Source organism: Corvus cornix, chromosome 12, assembly GCF_000738735.6.
Source record: "Corvus cornix cornix isolate S_Up_H32 chromosome 12, ASM73873v5, whole genome shotgun sequence".
In the NCBI taxonomy this organism is placed as follows: Eukaryota; Metazoa; Chordata; class Aves; order Passeriformes; family Corvidae; genus Corvus; species Corvus cornix.
In genome coordinates, this window is record NC_046342.1 from 9,120,398 (window position 1) to 9,128,934 (window position 8,537).

Sequence of the window (8,537 nt, forward strand, 5' to 3'; positions counted from 1 at the left end):
CTCTACCTCCTGCCCATGTGTCTTTGAAGGAGCCATAGGAACTTAGCCCAACACAGGACCTAGGATCACACACCCAAATCTGAACACTGAACTGGTTGCCAAGCCTCCATCCAATGACCAACATAATGCCCATTATATCCAACATCTAACCCATAACTGAACCTGCATTTATTTCAAAATCTGCAGAGATGCAGCAGCCCTCAAGAGTTATTTCCACCATGACTAGATTTTTGTGTGTCTTCTCCTTGGATGGCTATTGGCGTGGAAAAGAAGCCCTAAACTTTCCCTTGTAAGGCCTCTGTTTTTCAGCTCTCATTAAATTAATTCCCCTCCCATTTCCTAGGAGGCTCTGTGCTGAAGGCCATCAGGAACAGGGGAGTTCTGTGAGGCTGCTTAGTTTTTAAAGATGGTCTCTAGTATATCTTAATTTTCAACTCTGAGCACACATTTTTTTCTCTCTTCAGCACATCCCCAGAATCTTAAACTCTATTTCAAAATCAAATCCATTGCATTTATTTAAAGTGTCACAGTTGCTCTTATCTGTCGTGTTAATTATAAAGACTTTTTTTCCCTTTAAGTGGGAGTCGTTTGAAATATATATAAATGATTCCATAGCATGAATTCTTATCACCTATTCTAATGTTTCAAGTCAAGTCATCCACCACGATGCATCCTGGGTATTTTGGAAATTAGCCATTTTGAATGTGGTTTTTGTGCAAGGAGCTATTTCTTGTGCTCTGTGCATAGTCTACACTGATTCTGTACATGTATGTACATGTCTGAAAGTGCCAAATTTAGATCTACCTGTAGGGAGAATCTCTGAACATTCAAGAAGTTGCCCCATCACAATGGGGTAGAGAAAGGGAAAGAGAAAATTCTACAGCTGCACAATGAGCTTGTATTAACTCTGTAATGCCATTAATCCTTGGACTGGAACTTGCTAACTTTTGAAGATTTAATTAGTTAAGCTTGGTATTTGGTTATCCTAGCTTTCTAAGAAAAGGAAGGTTGTCTAAGGAAAACAATCTTTAAGTTTGAAAATCCTGAGGAAAAACACATATTAAAACCACAAGCCTCCTATAAATGATAAATTCAACCCTGGAATCACTGGTTCAGAATCACCATGAATAGAGATCTCCCAGTTCCCAGAGGTAATTTTTAATCCTGCAGTCCTAAACAGATTTTTCTGCATTTCAGCTGTCCTTAAAAAAAACCCCAACCAACCAAACAAAAAACCCCCACCACAAACCAAAAGCCTCCTACCAGAGATACCCTTAACTAAGTTAACACCAGGTTTTTAAGTCTGGCATCCTCGACCCAGATAGCAAGAAAGGCGAGCTGCAAATCCAATACTTGCGCTAAGATACCCATTTTAAAGTTCCACAACTTTATAACTGATAAAATGCTTTTCCTTAAGCAGAATAATTTTTCTAGCCTCCTCGCTAAGGAGATGGAGTTGAAGTAATGATAAAAAAAAAATTGATACATTAGATGTAGGAAGTGGAGATTTTTGCCTTTATGTTTTTGAATCATCCTTAAAAAGTAGAGCAGATGAAAAACTAATGATCAAAATATTTTTTTTCAATAGAAAGTGTATTTTTTACAAAATCTGAATGTTCCATGGAAAAACTTTAATTTTGCCAGAGCTGCTTAGTTTTCCACTGGGGAAGATCTAAACAAGAGATTTCCTTTTAAGTTCTAGTTGACTGAAATGTAAGATTTTAAGTAACTTTTTCAAATAAATAAACAAATAAATAAAGTAACATCCATCCTCTATGGATTTTCTTCAGCCTGATGTCTCCTGAGACATGAAAGATGGACCACAAGGCAGAGATGAGCAAGGAGTTCCACAAAGAGGACTCCAACAAGCACAGTCCACACCTTCAGCAAAAATATGTCGCTGGGCTAAGACGAAGCATGGAAAATTTCAACCCAAAGGGAGTGAGCCTGAGAAAGATATGAGCACAAGTGGTGGAGGACAGGCAGGAATAGCAGCTGGAGCTCTACCTCCATTCCAGCAGCACTTGCCAATCATTAATAAGTAACAGTCCCCCTGTGCAGGCCCTGCGCAGCCAAGGCGAGATAGACGCAGTCACTTGTGCTGCTTAACAGCCTGCAGCAGATATCCGCTGTGGCTGCCTGAGCAGAGATCCACACCATCATCCTTCCTCCCAGGGACATCATCCCTTGGGATGGGATGTGTTAAGGGCAATATCCTGTTTTTCTGAGATTCCATGTATGGATCCCTCTGGCTGCTGGTGGCTTGGGAGTCCTGCAAGCAGAGGTGTGGTTGGGTACCACCACCTCATGAACACCTCCAGCACAGACTCAGGTCCTTCTGCATGTTTTCCTTGAGCATTGCCATGACTTCCAGGTGACCAGCTTGAAGGGAGCCTGTCTTCTTCCACCTCTCTGCCTGCCAGGACTGGCCTCTCTTGCAGAAGATGATGCTCCTGTGGGGAGGAAGAGTTTCATGGAGCCTTTCCTCTGCACACCTGACCTCTCCTTGTCCTCCTTGAGAACCTGGCATTGCTGAGACCTGAGAAGAATCAGAAGCAACTGCAACCTGAGTCCTGTCCCAGCCTGAGACCCCCATGCAGCTTCTCCCCACACGTCTCTGCCCTCCCTCAGAGCAGGGCGGCTGTCTCCAAAAGGCAGCTCTTGAGACAATTTTCAGACAATCCAATACAAACAGAATTTGAAAACCTATTTCTTCACAGTTTCTTCCTGCCCTGAAGCACCTTTTCTTTTTGTTTGCAATGCTGGGGCTCAGCAAAATGGAGGGTGGTTTTCTTTTTCTCTGGAAAACAGAAAGAAAAACAAAAAAAATCAGTGTTGCCAACTCTTGCAATTTTAATCCCACAGTACTTGATGTTTTTCTTCACCCCCTCCCCAGCTTCTTGCTTCAATGTGTTATGCAAAAATCTCAGATTTCATTTTTAAAAGAGAAGAAAAAGGAACAAGCAGTTCATGGACTTCCAGGTTCTAGATAAAAGCTGAGAAACATAAATTCAGAGCATCCTAAGGCACCTCCAAACCGAAAAAGAAAGCATGGAGAAACCAACATTTATCACCTTTTTTTTTTTTTTTTCCTTAAGAGGTGAGTAAAAAAACCTCTCATGATCAGAATGACCCAACTGATTTTTGAGCCCTTGGGATGAAGGATCAGCTAATTCCATAGGTATCACCAGTGGCGTGCACAGGCCAGATTTCAAATCCCCGTGCAAAAACATGGAGATGAGGAGATGTCGCGTTTTTTAGGAGCAGGGCTAAGTTTCTACCCCACACCTTGGCCTTGTGGAACAAAAAAGGACTAAATCATGGCTGGAAGAGAAGGAAGATTGCACCTTAGTGGGATTTCAAAGTTGCTCTGGGAGATGGTTCTGGGGGGTCTGTCGTTCCAGGAAAACAAGTGCCCGGGTCAGCCATGTTTTTTCCTGGGAAAATCAGAAGATCCAAGGAGGTTAAAACACTGGACAATGCTGAGAGGTACAGAGTGCACACTGAGAGTATGGGCACATACTCACGAACCCCATCGTGTGCTGGGGGATCAGTCAACCCCGGGAATGGTCCCTCCTGTACTTGCTGGGTCTTTGCACTTTTAAGAACTCAGCCAAGAGAGGCCACTTAGTCCCTGTGTCAAGAACGCATTTCTGAGGGAGAAGATGTACTCAGACAAGAAGAGCAGCTGAACTGCTTGGAGACTTTGCTTTTCCTCTGTCTTGTTCTGGCATTTCATTTTTTTAAAAAATCTAAAACACAAGACATCCAACCTGAAATTTTGTGGCTGCTGTTTATGTATGGAAAATATTTAACTGTTCAAGTCAGAAAGCCCAATATTCAGAAACTTAAGGGCCATCCAAAACTCCTAGGGTCTTCACAATCAGACTAAAAATACTGTCAGAACAGGCTTCCTTGGAACAGATACTAATTTTCTGTAGCAGTGTGAAGGAATTAAAGTTGTCCTTAAGCACCAGCTGGGAGCTGCCCTGGCATTTTCATGTCATCTGCTCCCTGGTCCTCTTGTGAAGGCCATGCAGTGATGGGCTGGAGGCTTTCAGGGCTCTGCTATAATCCAGCAAACCTTGGCTGGTAGAACCAGCCCCAGAAGAGATTCCAGCTGGCTTAAGTTAGAGCAGCCACAGCGCTGCTCTAACTTAAACCACCTGCCAGTTCAGTCCTGGGCCAGCTCTAGGATCTGGGAGGTAGAAACGTGGACAAAAGACAACTCTGCCTGCTGTCTTCCTCATCTGTCCCAACAGGAGCTAGAGGTCCAAACCCCATTTAGAGATGTCCCTGGTATAAGACGTCAGAGGGACACCTTTGAGCTCCTGGGTACCTCTAAAATCCAAGAATGCCCACTATTCAGTCCCATCTTCCTTCCTTACCTTCTCTCATCACAGCGTTTGCATTCACAATATTGAAGCCTGAACATGAGGAAATGTGCAAGGATAGGTTATTTCCTGGAACAGCTGATGCTTTCTGCCCTCTTTTGACTTTCCAGGCAGCCTCTCCCCTGCAGCTCTGGTGCCTCCACTCCTGTAAGGAACCAAGCAATATAGACCAGACAGAGAGGGCTTTTTGCTCTTTTAAAGAGTGGAAAATAAGAAAGTAAGCTAAAAACCAAACGAACAAAACTTTCCCCCAATATTTCCAGAGCTGCTGATCCTGGTTTGAGCTTTGGCAGTAAGATCACAATGGATTTAAACAGCCCCAATTCACCCTTTTACAGAGACACACATAATCATGTGCAATGGTAGGAATTACCCTGATAATACAGCCTGAATTGTCCTGCCCCTGTCCTTCCTCCTTGCCTTTCGCCCTGCAGCTACCAAAGATAATGAGTAACAGTGATATTAAACAGGGATTTGGGGTTTTTTTACCTTTTTTTTTTTCCCCAGAAAGTGGATAACACACTACAGTAGATAGAAAAATCCATCCGACTTTATTTAACTGTAACATTTATTAAGAGCAGTGAAAAGGTCAGCACGGAGCTACCAGTGTATGGGCTAAACTCCTTTCCCCAGCCTTGAATGCGACGAGAAAGCAGATCCTTTAAGATGCAACTATCTTAAGCTCCCCTCCGATGGTTAAACTCTTAGTAATTCTAGGTTTTGGAGACAAACGTCAAAGCAGAGGGCTCTTCCCTTCATTATTCAAGAAAAGGCCCCATCAATATTATCTGTAATAAGAATCTGCTGTTGACATGGCTCACCCCGCAGTTCCTGTTCCAGGCAGTAGTCCCTGTCAATAGGATTAAAGTGGAGGAATGCCTTTGACAAGTCCACTGGCTGCTGATTCATTGCTGCCATCAGGCTGCCAGCTGGGAAAGGCAACGGGCACCATGAGCCAGTCCTGCTGTGGCCAGGCAGGGACAAGTGCCCCTGAAGCTTTGATTTCTTGTGCCAGAGGGGACCTCCCTGGAGCTGCAGGGGGAAGTGGGGAGCGGGAAAGTCTGCGAGTGGTATGCACTACTGGTGTCCTACCCTGTTGCTGTTGGCTGAGCAATGGGCACATCAGCTGATGGGAAGCTTTGAGGTGGCTTGATGAGCAATGTTGGACCCAGTGGCACAAGGAAGCCATCCACCATGTACGGGACGGGAAGGAGTGTTCCTCAGCCTCTGCCACCACCATCTCCTCATCAGCCTGGGAGATTGCACATTGAGATGAAAGAGGGACTCTGCTCTCACACTGGAGTGCTCTCAGTGCCAAGCAGCCCCCAGGAAGCCACGAGCAGTGACACCTGAGCAGTGCTGCCCAGGTGCAGCGATGGAAGCTGACAGACCTGAGGCACAATGGCCCCGGGAACCCACAGCAAGAGGCACCAGTAACTTTCTCTGGCTCGTCTTTCTCCTGGAGCTTGGCCTGTGCTTCACTGGTCATAAGGATGCAGAGATGTGCTCAAGGGAGCAGGAGTAACACCATGGTAAAAATGAACCACTGTGGTTAAAGCCCTGGAAGGAAAGCTCTGGGCACCAAGGGGTGCAGATTGCTGGTGCATAGTTGGGCACATCCAGACCTTGACAATTCCGATTTGTGTTTTCCTTCTCCTTGTTTACCACAGCTCCCTACACAAAGGCTCTGTCATCACCCCCTGGCTTGCACAGCTCCAGGTTTGCAAAGGCCGTGGTGCCCACTGTGGACAAGCCAGAGCAGGGAAGGTGCAGCCCCTCTAGAGCCTGCAGGGTCTGGCACTGGCTAAAACCCAGCACCTGACCACAAAAGTAAGGGAAAAAAGTCTGCCGGGGAAAATCTGAACCTCCTAACCTTCTACCTCTCAACTCATCGAGTGGAGCATGCAGGACACATATGCAGACACACATACACATTAACACCCTCATCTTTTCCAGTGACTAAGCTCCTGTCTAATTCATTCTGTTCCTGTCCCCTCAGGTGCTGAGGCCAGGTCAGGAAGCAGGCAGCCTAGAGTAAATAGATTAGCTCTTTTTTAAATAAAACCTCTATTATTATCCTTAGGAAAAAAAATAACAACCCTCATTTTCAGGAATTGTTACATTTAATTAGGCTGCAGGTTCCACTGGGCTCTACAAATGGAGCCAAGAAAGCACAAATGTCAAAATATTCTGCACACAAGATGAAAAGCCCTGAGCTGGGCGATCCGGTGAAAGGGAGCCCTGTCAGCCCGCCTGTCAACTGCACTGCAGATTTTTCAAACCTAATTAAAATGATCTTTAATTTTTTTTTCTTCTGCTTTTAAAGAAACACATTTTTCTTCTCTTTTTGAATTTTTTTTTTCCACTTTAGTTTTTAATCAGTCTGATTTCCTGCATAGAGCCAGCCAGGAAGAAACTGAAAGGGAGACTCACACAGGCATCCAGCACTGGAAAACAGGAGGATGGGTGGCTGTTCAGGCAGCAAAGCCTTCGCTGCAGCTCACCACGCACCAGCTGTTTACTCATGTGAGATCAGCCCTAACAGGAAGAACAAGGTACCAAATTCTGTCCCTGCCTGTTTCCTGCCACCGTTGGGGGAATGGGACCTTTCGGTCTCTTTGTAAATAAACAGGAGTGCATCAAAGGGACACCTGACCACTTCACCCATTTTTGGAAAAACTAGAACAACTTACAGGCACTTGAATTTTTGGCTGACAGCTCAGACCAAAAAGGCCTTTACTGCCCTGGGATTAGCAGCTCTGATGCTTTGGAGCTGATAGAGGAAACCAGTTTGCAAATCCTGAAACAGGAGCTTTATTGGAGAGCTTGAGTGACCGATTAATTTTGCTCACATCTCTGCCTTGCCCCTGCGGGGCCCTACCAATCCCCTCTCCCTCACTGGGTTCATTGTTTGTATGTGTGAAGTTATTTGGATGGGCTGATCTCAGCGAAGTGGTCTGTAGAGTTCTGCAGCAAAACGGGAGGCTGCTGAGATGAAGGTGGCAGCACAAGGCAGAGCAAGTCATTAGGACTAATAACCAGCATGATAAAAATGGGCATAAATAGGGATAAGGAGATTTAAACCAAGAAACTAATGCTTAAGGGGCGGTTGGGTCAACAGCTATATAAACACACACTTCCCTTTCCACCTCCCCTGCTCTAGTGTCTCCAAGAAACATATTTGCTTACTTCAACAACCATTTTTTTCAGCCTAGTTTCCTAGAGAAACAACTCTTTTGTGATCATGCTGTGGGTGTGTCTGTCTCTCTCCCTAATAAAACTTGTGAACTCCCTGGCTGATTTCAATCAACTTTACCAGAAGGACAGAGTCCTCAAAGATACCAACTACTTTCAAGTCTTGCCAGAGCTGGGTGGACAAGAGAACACTGAACCCACACTGAGACAAAGGCTGCAGCACGGGCACTCCTGATACTAAACACCAGAGCATCCAACCTGGGGTTGCCTCATACGTTTCTCTGCAGGAAGCCGCAGTTCACTGAATCACCCTGAGTGCCCTGTAGAAATGGCATCATTTGGGCTGAGAATTTAAAGTCGTGGTCTCTTTCTGAGAAATGCTGCAAGAGTAGTGTCAGCATGGGAAGGAGTCCCAGCCAGGTAAAATGAGGTGCCTGCAGGCACAGGGTAGCACTAGCACTGCTATCCAGCCACCCAAGCTGGTCCTCAGCCCTTCCTGCACCAAAGCCACCTCTTGGGCATTAAGGGAATTCAAGGCCAGCAGCAGGGATGGGGTCCCAGCTGCAGGGTCTTTCCTGCTTCTTGGGTGAGCAGAAGTAGACGTAGGAGCAGTCTAGCTACTGTGGGAGTCAGTGACTCATAAACTGAGAGCATTTGACCTGGGATCAGCCAGAGGGAAGGACGTTCTCACAAGGTCACTCTCCTACAGCATCAATTTTCAGGCTCAACTTGCACTTTAAAAGCAGATTGGGAAAGGCCTGCTTCAGATGTCTCTCTCTCATGTAAGGGCATGGAGATGCTCCTGGTTGGGGTGGGAGCATGGAAGTGATCTCGGACCTGCCATACTCCAGCAGAGCTCAGGTGCTGATGAGGAGGGGCTTGAAAAGGACAATGGAATAATTTGAGAGTCCCAACCAGGGCTGCTCAGTGCCCAGCAGAAGAAAGTGT

At 45.7% G+C, this 8,537-nt stretch overlaps 1 long non-coding RNA gene across 1 annotated transcript; it reads right to left on the reverse strand.

Annotated features, from left to right (window-relative positions):
• Positions 1-1,312: 1,312 nt before the first annotated feature.
• Positions 1,313-4,527, reverse strand: LOC120410677. Its single transcript, XR_005602980.1, has 3 exons — positions 4,389-4,527; positions 3,348-3,437; positions 1,313-2,800 (listed from the first exon to the last, which is right to left on the reverse strand). It is a non-coding gene; the product is annotated as an uncharacterized LOC120410677 (long non-coding RNA).
• Positions 4,528-8,537: the final 4,010 nt, after the last annotated feature.